The sequence below is a fragment of the Miniopterus schreibersii genome (genome assembly GCF_964146895.1).
Source record: "Miniopterus schreibersii genome assembly, chromosome: 11".
Lineage (NCBI taxonomy): Eukaryota > Metazoa > Chordata > Mammalia > Chiroptera > Miniopteridae > Miniopterus > Miniopterus schreibersii.
In genome coordinates this window covers 8,339,688-8,353,103 of record NC_138111.1, presented here as the reverse complement: position 1 = coordinate 8,353,103, position 13,416 = coordinate 8,339,688, and the positions used below count along the sequence as shown (strand labels likewise).

The 13,416-nt window shown below is 46.0% G+C and overlaps 1 protein-coding gene and 1 pseudogene across 8 annotated transcripts in view; one reads left to right on the top strand and one right to left on the bottom strand.

The window, feature by feature from the left end:
- Nucleotides 1–13,416, bottom strand: part of DENND1A (DENN domain containing 1A) — a 405,631-nt gene that overhangs the window by 121,538 nt on the left and 270,677 nt on the right. The window lies entirely within an intron of this gene.
- LOC308564004 (proteasome maturation protein pseudogene) lies at nt 814–2,257 on the top strand (annotated as a pseudogene). Its single transcript has 2 exons — nt 814–856; nt 1,787–2,257. The product of its transcript is annotated as a proteasome maturation protein pseudogene (transcript).

The window sequence follows — 13,416 nt, the reverse complement described above, 5'->3', positions numbered from 1 at the left end:
AGAGCTCTAGCAAGTCCCCGGCCGGGGGTGGACTTGGGACCTCGGCTGCCGGGAGAGCACAGATGTGTTCAGTATTGGGGCAGGTTTCTGACATCTAAATGAATGTTGCTTCTACTGGAGCATATCTAAAGGAAACACAAACAAAACCACCTTCTAAGCAGGCACAGTGTGCCAAGTAAGTGCTCCACATACAATTTTTAATTTAATTCTTTCAGTAATCCTGCAAGGAAGAAACTAGTGTTCCCACCTTACAAGGGTGAAACAGTCTCAGAGAGGTTAGACCATGTGCCTGGGAACAAAGCTAAGAAGTGGCCAAGTCGGAACACGAATGGGAGCCATGTCATCTGGCCCAAACTACACAAAGATTTTCAGTTCCAATTCCATTCCCTCCTCAAATTACTTACAGATATTAGAAATAAATGACTTATTTATAATAATTAATGTTATATATAATTAGTAAATATGTTATTATATGGCTCACACCTTATACTCTAAAAGAATAGTAGCAACTTATAGATAAGTACTCAAACACTAAAAGAAAATAGATAAGAAAGCCATGGCAATGGGAAAAGTAGCCGGGAATACATTAAATACATAAAGGTAAGCTATAAGATCTTACATAGTAGCTGGAAATGAATTTTTGACTTAAGAGCCTCCTAGTGGTCAAGGCAAAAAGGGATGCATAAGAGGTGAGATTCTTGGGTCCATGTATTACAAACAAACCAGTTATCCAACTGAACACAGATTTTCCTGAAAGTGAGAACTCAATGAGATTCTTCCATGAGTCCTTAGTGTAGGAATGACTATGACGTGATGGCTGCTGCCCTCCACATCAGAGGCAGCATCAAGCTCCCGGGTTTGTGTCTAATGTGGCCTTCATTCATCTCAGGATGCCACACTGCATGACTTCCGGGCACACCATTCATACCGTGTTCCATGTGAAAGGTGCCCCTGGACTTGTGCAATGTGGTAGCCTGGAGTCATTCATTTACTCAACAAATATTCATTATTCCCTCAGTGCCCAGGACTGTTAGGTGCTGAGGATACAGTGGTGCCCAAAACCAGATATAAGCTCTGCCCTCATCAAACTTATACTGTGACATTGCTACTGTGACAGTCTGTGACAGAGCTCACCAAGGAGCTCAAGGAAGGCTTCCAGGAGGGAAATGGACTTGGACTGAGACCTGAAGGATGAGTTGAAGGAGTCACTTCAGCCAAGGGGAGAGGAACAGTGTCCCAGGCATGGGGAATAGCATTTGCAAAGACCCTGTGGTGGGGAGGAGTCCAGAGAGCAGAAAGGGCTGTGGCTTCGGTGGAGAGAATGAGGGGAATATGGCTTGAATGGGGGGAGGGCAGGGGCCAGAGGAATGAGTATAGTACGGGTTTTTCTCTTCATCTTGAGAGCAATATAAAGCTAACGACTGTTTTTAAGCATGCAGGTGACATATCATGGGCATATTTCAGGAATTGGCCTTAGATAAAGGACTGTCTAATGGCTTGACATTATTTAAAGATAACATTTTGGATAAAATGTAATAGAAAATTAGGTCGAGGTGGTCCATGAATCATGTACAAATTTTTAATATGAATAAGTGATGGTAACTTTGGGGGGCATAGGTTCCATAGCTTTCCTCAGAATCCTAAAGATGCCCGAGAACCAAAACAAAACAAGAAAACCATTAAGAATCAGTGATCTGGGATGGACCTCATGCACCTTTAGAAGTGCTCCATGAACACTGGTTCTTATTACTAAGCTTCTGATAAGGGATTTTAACAGCTTATTAAGATACATCTTACGGGAACGGGGCTGAGAGGCTGTCCGCAGAGCGAGCTGAAGATGATACCAGAGGACCTGCACCTCAGCTAAAGGACAGTGTTCCAGTCACTCAACTTTCAGCAAGTGGACCTTTTGAAAGTCACGATCTTCTTCGAAAAGGTTTTTCTTGTGAAAAATGAACTTCTGCCCAGTCATCTTCTTGAATTATCAAAAAAACCTTTCTAGCTTCACCAAGATGAAATGAATTTCTCCACATAGAGAAACACCCGGGGTCTGCTTGCTCCACTGAAACTGCCCATGGAATTCAAGGCAGTGCAACGGGTTCAGAGTCTTCCATTTCTTCCAGGTTCGCACCTTTTACTGGGTATTTTGAAGGGTGGTAATGAGACTACTGGATTTGAGGACATTAATGACCCATCACGAAGTGCACAAATGGGAGAACCACACTTGACGCTGGACTATGAACTTGGTTTACTGTGATGCAGTGTGCTGATCATGAAAATGGAGGGGCTACATCTGCTTATAGTCGCTTTTACTATAATTTTATGTATACAACATAAAAAGTACTGACACATGAGAATTGTTGAAAAAAAAAAAAGATGTATCTTACACACCATAAAATTCATTCATTTAAAGTGTACAGTTGAGTGGGGTTTTAGTGACAAGGCTGTTACAATGGTCACTTTTATCTAATTCCAGAACACGTTCATCACCCCCAAAGGAAGACTCACCTTATCATAGGTAGTCACTAGTTATCCCCCACCCATCCTCTTTCCTCATCCCAGTCTTAGGTAACCATCAGTTCACTCTCTGTCTCTACGGATTTGCCTTTTCTGGACAGCTCACATAAATGCAGTCATACAATATGTATGTAGCCTTTTGTGACTGGCTTCTTTCACTAAGCACAGTGTTCGTTACGAACAAGTTTCACCCATGTTATAGCACTTATCAATACTTCGTTCTTTTGCATAGGTGAATAATATTCCATTATATGGATATACCATATTTTATGTATTTATTCATCAGTTGATGGGCATCTGGGTTGTTTCTACTTTTTGGCTATTATAAATAATGCTGCCATAAATGTTCACGTACAAGCCAAAGGACACATGGGACACAGTGCTTCGCACATAGTAGGCCATCAATAAGTGTTTACTTAGTACGGGGGGAAAATCCTGTGTTGTTGCTGAGGGGGTGTGCCGTATGCCTGATAGTCCACCGAGTGTAGTTAGGATTGACGTCCTCCTCTGGTAAGTCAGAGGCGATGGGAACGTGCACTGAGAGGGTAGCAACCCATCTCTGTTTGGAGGCAGGCCAAAGAAAACAATTTTCCTCTGGAAGCACTTTGCATCTTGTCTCAACATCTGGGTACCAATATCTGGTTTATTGTGACCTCCTCTATTCTGGGACATACGAGCCCCTGCACCACAGTGGTGGGCGCCCGTGAGGACCAATGCAGCCACTTGGCACCCAGGCAGACTGTGTCATGGACTTTCAACTTGAGACAGCAATGTGAAAAAGACGCCTGCCTTTTCTCTTTTTTTTTAACTGCTGACACTATTACAGATGTCCCTGTTTCCCGTTTTGCCCCGCTTCACTCAGCCCCTGCCCCCCACTGGTCTTCACTACATTGTTGTCTGTGTCCATGGGCTATGCATATATGTTCTTTGGTTAATCTCTTCCAGTCCGCCACAACCCCTGTCCCTCTGAGATCTGTCAGTCTGTTCCACGCATCCATTCCTCTGGTCCTATTTTGTCAGTTTATTTTGTTCATTATATTCCACATATAAGTGAGAGCATATGGTATTTGTCTTTCTCTGACTGCTTATTTCACTTAGCATAATACTCTCCAGGTCCATCCAGGTTGTCCCAAAGGATAAGAGCCTCTTCTTTTTTATGGCCATGTAGTGTTCCACTGTGTAAATGTACCTCAGCTTCTTTATCCACTCATCTGCTGATGGGCCCTTGGGCTGTTTCCAGATCTTAGCTATTGTAAATTGCACTGCTATGAACATAGGGGTGCAGATATTCTTTCTGATTGGTGTTTAGGGATTCTTAGGATATATTCCCAGGAGTGGGATAGCTGGGTGAAAAGGCAGTTGCACTTTTAATTTTCTGAAGAAACTCTTTCCATACTGCTTTCCACAGTGGCTGCACCAATCTGCATTCCCACCAGCAGTGCCCGCATGCTTTATTAAGACGTTAAAAATATTGCCCACGCCCCACCCTCCACGTAAAAAAAATCCTGCCCCTCCCGGGGACCAGGGTGACATTTCCATCCTTTGAAATGGTGCAAGCTACTGTCGCTCTTCTTCTGGCTCCTCAAAGGCCTTGGGCCACCTGTGCCGCAGATTATTCCTCACTTAACCTCGCCTGGCCTTTGCCGTTCTTTCGGGAGGTGTTTAATTACCGAGGATTCACACGCTGCACTTCAGGTGAGCCTCTCCTAATGGCCTCATTACCATTTTACACAAAGAGGTGGTGGCTGATGGTAACCGAGCAAATAGGAGAGCGTGTCTTCCCACCGCCCAGCTGGTCTGAAACCAGCCAAGTGGTCCTGGGCTCCTGGTGCCCCTGCGACCACTTAGGCCAAGACTTCTGAAGACCTCTGCTCACTCTGCAACATGCGGAAGCTTTTGTCAGCACTTCAAACTTGCGAACTTCAAGTATATACACATCTGATAACTGGTGGTAGCGTTTGGTCCTTCAAATGAAACTGAGGGAAGAAAAATCTGAGGCCTGAATAGCCCACAGGCAGACATCTAAAGCTGAACTTGCTCTGAGTGCTCCTGGAGGGCCTGGTCAGATCCTGACATCCGGGTTCATCAGGCTCAAGGTGGGGGTGACGGAAATGCTGATGAGGATGACTTCTCCCTGTAATCAGGTATCGTTGGAGGCAGCCAGAAAACAAAGGGCAGGGAGTACAGAGCTGAATTCACCAGCTTCCCCGGAGCATTGTGGTTACCGCAGCACCATCCCACCAGCCTCCTAGGCCAGATTCGGAAGCTGGATTCCATGCTCCTCTTTCCCTTTCCACAGCCATTCTCACGTCTTAGCAACACTGCCCTATGTCCTGAACCCGTCCTCTCCTCTCAGAACCCATGACCTTGGCCCTGCCGTCAGCTCCATCCAGCCTCTCTGGCCCAGACTGGGGGAGTAGTTTCCTAGACGGGCTCTCTGTCTCCAGTTTCCCCTCAATGCCACCCACCCAGAGCTGTCCCAGTCATCTCGGGGAAACATGGATCTGATCACTTCAATCCTCCCTCAAAATCCTTCAGCGTCCCCACCCCTGGCCACCAGCACCTTCAGAGAAACATCCCAACTCCTCAGAGCAGTCAGAGGCCTTCCTCAGTTGGCCTCACTTCCCGCAGCCCCACGTCAAGTTTTCCTTGACTGATACTGATTTTCTATCTAGAAGCAGATCCTACTCTTTAGCCTACACATGCCAACACCTCAGACAGAGCTGTCCCTGTCCCTTCCTGTCCTGCTCGTGAACATCTCCTCGCCCTCTGAAAGACCATCCAAGCATCCATCAACGGGGCAGATTAAGTATATAGGGTGTCCCCCAAATATACACACTTTGAATAATTATTAAGGCAGTGTTTATTAAAATACATCACATTTTCAAAATTGAGCTATCAGCTGTTAAAGTGTGTGTACACTTTTGGGGGACACCCTGTATTTTACCACATCCTCACAATGAACTACAGCGTAGCTGAAGAGAATGTGGGTGTAGTCTGTAAACTGCTGTGAAAAGATGGCCACAAAATATTGCCAAATGGGGGGAGAACACGCGAACTGCAGAGCAATGCGTGCAGCATGAAGCATTTAAGAATTATGTAGTCTATGTAGCATAAATCTGCAATGCCATGTATCAAGCACTAACCAGGCAGAGATGCTTTCTATTTTACGAACTTTTGATTGTTTTGATTAGCCTTTATAAAAAAGCATATGTTACTTTTATAATAAAGAATTTAAATGAGGTATTTTTCTTTAATAGTCAAATTAAACACTGCCTTGGGTTAAGAGAAAGAGGGAAGCCAGATGTCTGCTCATCTTCAAAACCTTCCCTAACCCCTAGACAGGGGTAAAGACACCCTGCTGGGCCCCCAGGGACTGCAGAGGTGATTCTTTGGTGAGCTGCAGTGTCAACCATCTTCCCGGCCAGACCCCGAGTTCCCAGAAGGTCCTACAGTGCCTGGCCCCGTGCAGTCATCCAGCAGCTTCTGCTGAATGGAAGAGCAGATGAGCGAGCATTCTGGCCCCTTGCAAGGCATTTCCAGTGGCTGAGCCTCTGCCTGGAGGCAAGTCCAGGACCACATGTGATCATTAGAAGTGGTCTTAGTTGGGAAGGGTTGGGGGAGAAATTGACCCTCATCGCTCCCCCTTCTGCAGGAGACCATCACTAAGATGCAACCAAAACCACAAGGAAGATGAACCTGTGGGTGCTGAATGAGTTAAAGTGGACAACTAGACCGGCCAACGCAACACGTCCAACAACGAATGCAGCGTTCCCCACCCCGGCCCACCCCGCACCGGCACCTGCTTTACCGGGTCCCTGGAGGCCCTGCTCTCAGGTCCCCTGGCCTCACCTGCTTCTCCATCCCCCCGCATTCCGCACGCAGGAGAGGGTAGAGCTTGAATCACATAAGCCTAAGTCTAAGGTGAGACACCTGGCCTCCCTCCTCTCTTCGCCCTCTGCTGTGAAGGGAGGCGTCTGTACCTAACGTGCACTGTGAGGACTGAAATACAATGGGTGTAAAACGGGTAATGGACGGAGCGGACTGCCTAGCTTTTTGGTGTTAGTTCAGGTTTCATCTTCTACCTGGGCTACTGCAACAGTCTTTCAACTGGTGGCCCTCCCTCTATTTTCTTTTTGATCCAATCCATCTTCCGCATTGAACTATCTTCCTGAAACAGGGTGAATCTTACCGTTCCCTTCCTCTAAAACCTGCAGTGGTTCCATGCTGCTAACATAAGGTGCACATTTCTCAGCACAATAGTCAAGGCCTCCTGTGGGCCTGGCTCAAGCTCCGTTTCCAAAGTTGTCTTCTCTTTCATTTCAGAGGCCGTGAAACCATCCCTAAGCCTGGGGTATCCTTTATTCCACTCTCTAACAAAACCCTTCTATTAAAAAATAAAAGCCTCAGACTTTCTGTGACGCCTACTGTCACAACAAAGAGCTCCTTCTCTGGGCACCTTGGCCTGTGCCTTTGGTGGAAGCCTCATCTTTGCAGGCCCTGTGCTGAAGCTGTGCTGAGGACAGAGCTGTGTAGGACCAGGGCCCAGCTCCTGGTGGCTTGCAGTCAAGCTCCCCCAGCCCAGCCCTCAGTTAGCTTAATATTGGCTCAAAAGGGGCTCTTGAAGTGTCTATATGACCATCCTATTATCTAGCCGTTTGTACACATCTCCCTCTCCACTAAAATTACAATTCATATTGGCCCTCAACAAATACAGAATAATTTATCACTTGGCTGCTACTTGTGGGGTGGGATGGAGAATATGGGTGGCAGATTGTTCACCTGCCTACCTCTCAGACTCTCCCACCCCTCTTCCCATCAGCACAGGCTCCCTGAGATCACTCAGCAGCTTCCCTATTGCTCTGAGGTAAAGACTGAAGCCCCAGCCTGGCCTGCAGGGCTCTGAGTGATCTGGCCACAGCCTCTTTTAGATGACAAGTTCCTGCATCCACGGCTTTAGCCACACCCTCAAGGCTCCCGTAGGTCACACTGGCCTCCTCACACCCCAGGGCCTTTGGATAAACTGGCTCCTCTGCTTGGAGAGCTCCCCACCCCCTCACCCCCTAGAGTTCAGCACCGTCCAAAGGACTCCCTGCAAATAATCTATCACATGTGTTGTCCAGTGTGGCAGCTGCAACCGAGTACTTGAAACATGGCTAGTGTGACTGAAAAATTGAAAATGTTAATTTTATTCCATTTTAATCAATTTAAATAGTCACATGTGGATAGCGGCTACCATGTTGGACAACATAGGGTCCTAGATCAAATACTACTCATCCTTCAGATCTCAGTTCAAATATCACTTCCTCAGTCTATGCCCTTAGACTAGACCGAGGTGCCCCATTTTATACTCTTGCTGTACCTTTCCTTCAGGGACACACAGCAACCTGTAACAACGCATTTTCCAATGATCCAATGTATGTCTGTCTCTTCCATTAGACTGAGAGCTGGGGAAGGAAGGGACCGCGAGCATCCTCAGGGTGGCGCCCCTCAACTAGAGAGACGGTTCTTCTAAGTGTCTGACTCAAGTCATTCTGTGCAGGGGGCCCCACTTCTCTCCCCCGTGAGTTGCACTGATTGCTCAGTGTCAGAAATAGAGTTTGAAGATTTTTGCTGGACAATTCAGACACCCAGCAGCAGCTGGGAGGGGGTGATAGAATCACACTTTCTTTCCCTTTTTAAAAAATGGCCCTTAAGGATAAGGAACTGGATCCTTCCTTCCTGAGTAAAGCAGGCATCAGGGCGTTATGATCTCCTGGAGGATGTCTGGGTACATTTACATTGGCTCCCTCTGCTGTCTTCACACAGGCACGTGTGATCTACCTGTGCCTCAGTTAGCTCTTGCTTCAAATTGGAAGCAAAAAGTCTTGATATATAAAAGCCATCCCACCCTACTCTCCTTCCCAGTAAGACTTCTGGGGAAACCAGGAATTTATCAGGAGAAAGGATCAGAAACTAGCATTTATGAAGCACCCTGCTAGGTACCAAATGCCATGCAGGTGCTTTCATACCCAGTGCTGTATGAAAAGTTCAGAACCACTGGGCTGGGCAGGCAGTTACCCCCACTGCGGAGATGAAGGAAGAGAGCCCCAGCCTCACGTCACACAGCCAGCAGCAAGGGGCAGAGGCCAAAGCCAGGCCCAAGCCTGTCTTCCTCCAAAGTCTGTGCTATTCCATCACTGCACAGCTGCCAGGATTTCTTAGACCAGCAAATTAGGCCTGTCCATGATACTGGTCTATTTCCCCCCAACTTAATATATCTCCATTACTGCTTCCTCTCACTCCTTGCTTTTGTTTCCCGAGAACATGGCTGTACCCTGACCTCAGTTGGCTTTAATTGCTTCTTCTGCATCCCATTTTCCCCCAAAGATACTGGTTCTCTGTGGGGGAGTGGGGACCATGCTGGTTACACGGCGCTCCGAGCCGGAGCGGGCTGTGACCCCAACGCCCAGTTCTCTGCTCCCTCTGCGGCTCCTGACATCTCATGGGCTGAGTATTAAGTCAGAAAGTTGGAGCAAGCGCTATAATACTAAGCAGCTTTTTTGTTGGACAAAAGGATTGATTTTCATTATGTGAAGGCTACTTCATGTGCTGTAATGGCTTTGTTGAGCATCCTATGAACAAACTATCAAGTCCTTAGGATGCTATTCTTGGGGTAAAAGAGTACAATTTTAAACAAAAACAAAAGGCCCATTTTCACTATCTGCCAAATAAAGCTCAGGAGAGTCTTGCACAAACTAGTGCCTGGAGCCCTCCCACGCGTGTGACCCACACCTCAGCATTTTATACTGAGACACAGCAGCAAAGCCTTTTCCATTTTTCTGTTTGTAAAACTCGTCTTCCTCCAAACACTTTTTTTTTTTACCCCCCATGAGGAAGCAAAACTGTCTTTGTTTTCCCTATAAAACAATTCAGCTTTAACACACACACATACTTTGTTAATGCAGCTGAAAAACTGCCCGAGCTAAAGGAAGCTACAGGATCTGAGCTTAAAGTAAATGTGTATTTAAATTACTAGGTGGTCATTCAATGAAAAGATTATTTCTAACCAAATATGGGCTGTATGTATGCCTATATGTGTATGTATCTGGGAGTATTTTCAGAGGAGGGCTTTCTCCCCCATACTTCTGGCAGTTGAAGTTCAAAGGTCAGATTTAAACTATCACCATGTTTCACAATGCAATCTGTGCAGTGCCGCGTAATGAAATGGTTCAGTAAAGGTGCTCGTGGAAATTCTTTTAATTAGGTCTAAGGCTTTTCAGTTGTCAACATGAATAAACCAAGAGCCATTCTCTTGCAAACACAATGCACAAAATAAAAATGTAAGTTACCTTTGAAAAAACAGAGATGCATTCGCAAAAGAAAAGTTATACGTGTGTGTGTGTGCTTTTTTACAACAGATTCTCTACCAATTAAAAAAAAAATACCCAAACCTTTCAACAACAAAATGGACTGCAAATCAAAACTGCAGGGGTTGCTCTGTTTGTAATGAACCAGGACACCATGCCTGGTTCTAATGAAAAGTCTTTGGAAGAAGACACAAGTTAATCCGAACTAAAAATGTTTATCAAGAGACTAATGACTTTCTTGGTGAGCAAAGGCCACCTTTCCATTTAACTACAATTAATTCCACAGATCAGTGGTATTTCAGTCAGACATGGGATGTCCCTTAATGACTCCTGCAAATTGAATGTTATCTATTAAAAATGCTCCAAAATGCACTTTTCCCCTCAGCACCACTATCTGAGGCCCAAAAGACGAGCATATCACAGCAGGAACATCAAGACTTGCTTTTCAAAGCTGTGTTGACAAAATGAACTACTTGGACTTGAATTTTTTTTTTCCGCTGTCAGTTCAAAGCTGAATCTAGGGATTGAAATATGCAAAATGAAAACTCTAAGAAAATGGTAGGTTGTTTGGGGAAGTTGGGTTGTATTTGCATTGAGTTCGGATGGAAAAAGCAAAACTAAATAAAGGACTGCAAATCACCACCAGTTGAGATTTACACGGATACAAGTTGTTCATAAAAGCCAGCTGGCCTGAGACTTGCCATGGAATGGGGGAGCTCACGTGGATCAATGGCAGCATGTAATAAACATGTGTAATAAATCCGTGCACTGACTGATGAACCGATGAATGAGTATGTAGCAAACCCTGAGCAGGAGGGTGCAACACCCAGAGACATGTTGATTTACTCTGGGTTCTGACAAACCTAAATTCAAATCCTGACTCAGCTGCTATTAGGTAAGTTATTCATCCTCTTCATCAGAAAAAAAAAAGGGGGTAAAGTAACCCCACCCCCAACTTTTCACAGGATTGTTATACAGATTAAATGTCAAGATTTCGCCATGGCCGGTGTACCCAGGTTGCAGGTTCAATCCCTGGTCGGGGTGCTTACGGGAAGACAACCCATTGATGTTTCTCTCTCTCCCTTCTCCTCTCTCTAAAATCAATAAGCATGTCCACGGGTGAGTATTAAAAGAAAAACACAAGATTTCCAATGCATCAAGCACAGTGGCGGGCACACAGTAGGAGCCTAGGAGGCGGTGACTATTCTTCCACGCTAGCCCAACTCCAAAGCCAAAATTACCCAAGCCATTATTTTAGCATAAAAAAAGAATGGGCTCACGACGAACATTTTCTAGGGCATCAATTACTGAAATGTCACTCATTATGCTAAGCCTAGTGGGTTTATTTAGTGACCCGAGCTCGGCTGTGTATTCGGGAGTTAAGGAAGTGCCTGGTGTTTACACAGATAAAAGCAGGATTTGTCTCAGCAACAATCTGGGCTGCATGGATATAGGTCTCCGCGCTGAGGGATGCGGCCAGGCCGGATCCAGGGTGGATCACATGGATACAGCCACACGGAGTGCGATATCTCCCAAGGGGATCTGGGCATCGCCACCTCCTCAGGGGAGAAAATACAGGAAGGGGGGTGGGAAGTGTGTATAATAGATGTGTTTCACAGTGTCCCTGCTGTGATGAACAACTTGATCCACTTACAGTTCCAAACACATGATGCATAAAAGAGCTGACAGAAATTCAATTCTTCAAAGAAAAGCATCTGCTCTCTAGTGGGAACGGCCAAATATTAAGCAGTTTTCAGGCAGGGCAAAGACCTAGAGGAGCACACTTCATTATCTAGATAGCCAGAGTCCAGAAATGCAGAGGGTTCCAAACGAATGAGAAAGTAGCCGAGATTCCAGGCATTAATTACCCGGAGTAAAATGATTCAAGTTAAATCTTTGTTACGACAAATATTAAACCCAGCTGTGTTTATGTAGCAGTTGTGAAAAAGAAGAAAAAAAAGAAATCCGTGTACAATATCTGTGAGCTCTGCCAGTTAATTGAATTTGCTGGCAGCACTTCCTCTACCACGAGCCAAACATCCTCAAAGATAAAATGTAGCTTTTAAACAGACCTGGGGAAAACGGAATCAAGAAATTTCAACCATTAAAACACAACTCTTTACTGGTATGAAAGTAAAGTAAAATTCAGTAATGAAAGGAAGGAAGTCTCTTAAACATTTACTGCATTCCAAAGCTTGGAGCTGCGGTTTATTGCTGAGGTCTCTTCTGATGTCCCACAGTGCTCCTGCTCCAGCGTCTTTAATGAAGTCCCATAAACTCCTATAAAATACTCGATTGTTGACAAATCATACACACACACTCTGGGCAAGGCCCACTGGGCCACGATGCTCTTCCCTTCCTGCCTGAAATTAGGAAGGCATGGAGTGGCCACTATCCTGGAGAGTGGTTCAACACAGAACAGAGACCTCCAAAAGGGCAAGGGATGAAAGGCTGGATCCTGGTGATAGGTGACACTGGTAAGGATTCTTGTCAGTAAACTGTCCCCTGAATCCAAGCCCAATATCAGTAGTTTGGGGTGAGGGGCAGCTTTGGCCAGATTCTCAGAACCAGAGAAGTAATAAGAGGTTGGATCCAACACTCAACCCTCGGTCTGGGCCTCGGTATAGTACAGGTCTTATCTCGTCACTCCCTGGCTTAATTATCTTAGTTGACTCCCCACTGCCCGAAATATGAAGTCCAAACCTGTGTTTGTGACAGAAGGCCATTCCCAATCTGGTCCCTCCCGTCTACTTCTTTGGTTTCACCTTTTGTCCCTCCCAACCACCCACCCGATGTTCCAGCTGGACTAAGCAATAATCCCTGCCCAAACACATCCCTTTTGTTCACACTTCCAGCCTCCATTCATTCTGTTCCCGCCTCCCAGTATGCTCCCCTCTCCTCTTCCAGGAACAAGGACTGTTTCCTACACATCTCTATGTATGTTCTAAGGCCCAACACACAGCCCACATCCAGAAAGCTTTTGGGTGGAAAAATAACCTCCATTCCTGACTGGCTGTAGCCCTGACCATTTGGGATACTGACCCAGAGTGTCTGGGGCTCCTATGGATGGAGGAGAAGCTGCTGTGAAGTATAAGCAGATAGGGGAGCAGCAAGAGATGTGCCAGGAGGGGGAGGCAGAGACTGGGTCATAAAGGGTGATATTCTGGAGCTCGAAATTCACCCAGAGTACAAGGAACCATTAAAGGGCTTCAAGTTGGACAATATGCCTTCATTTACAGCAAGAGAACTGCCTGGGATGGAGAAGTGGGGCAGGACTGGCAGTCCAACTTTCCATTAGCTCTGTGACTCACTGAGAATGAGGCCCATGTCTTTTTTTTTTTTAAATACGTCTTTATCGATTTCAGAGAGAGGAAGGGAGAGGGGGGGAGAGAGACAGAAACATCAACGATGAGAGAGTCATTGATGGGCTTCCTCCTGCACGCTCCCACCAGGGATGGAGCCAGCAACCCAGGCATGTGCCCTGACCTGGAATCGAACCGCAATCTCCTGGATCCTAGGTCCTCACTCAACCTCGGAGCCACACCCGGCC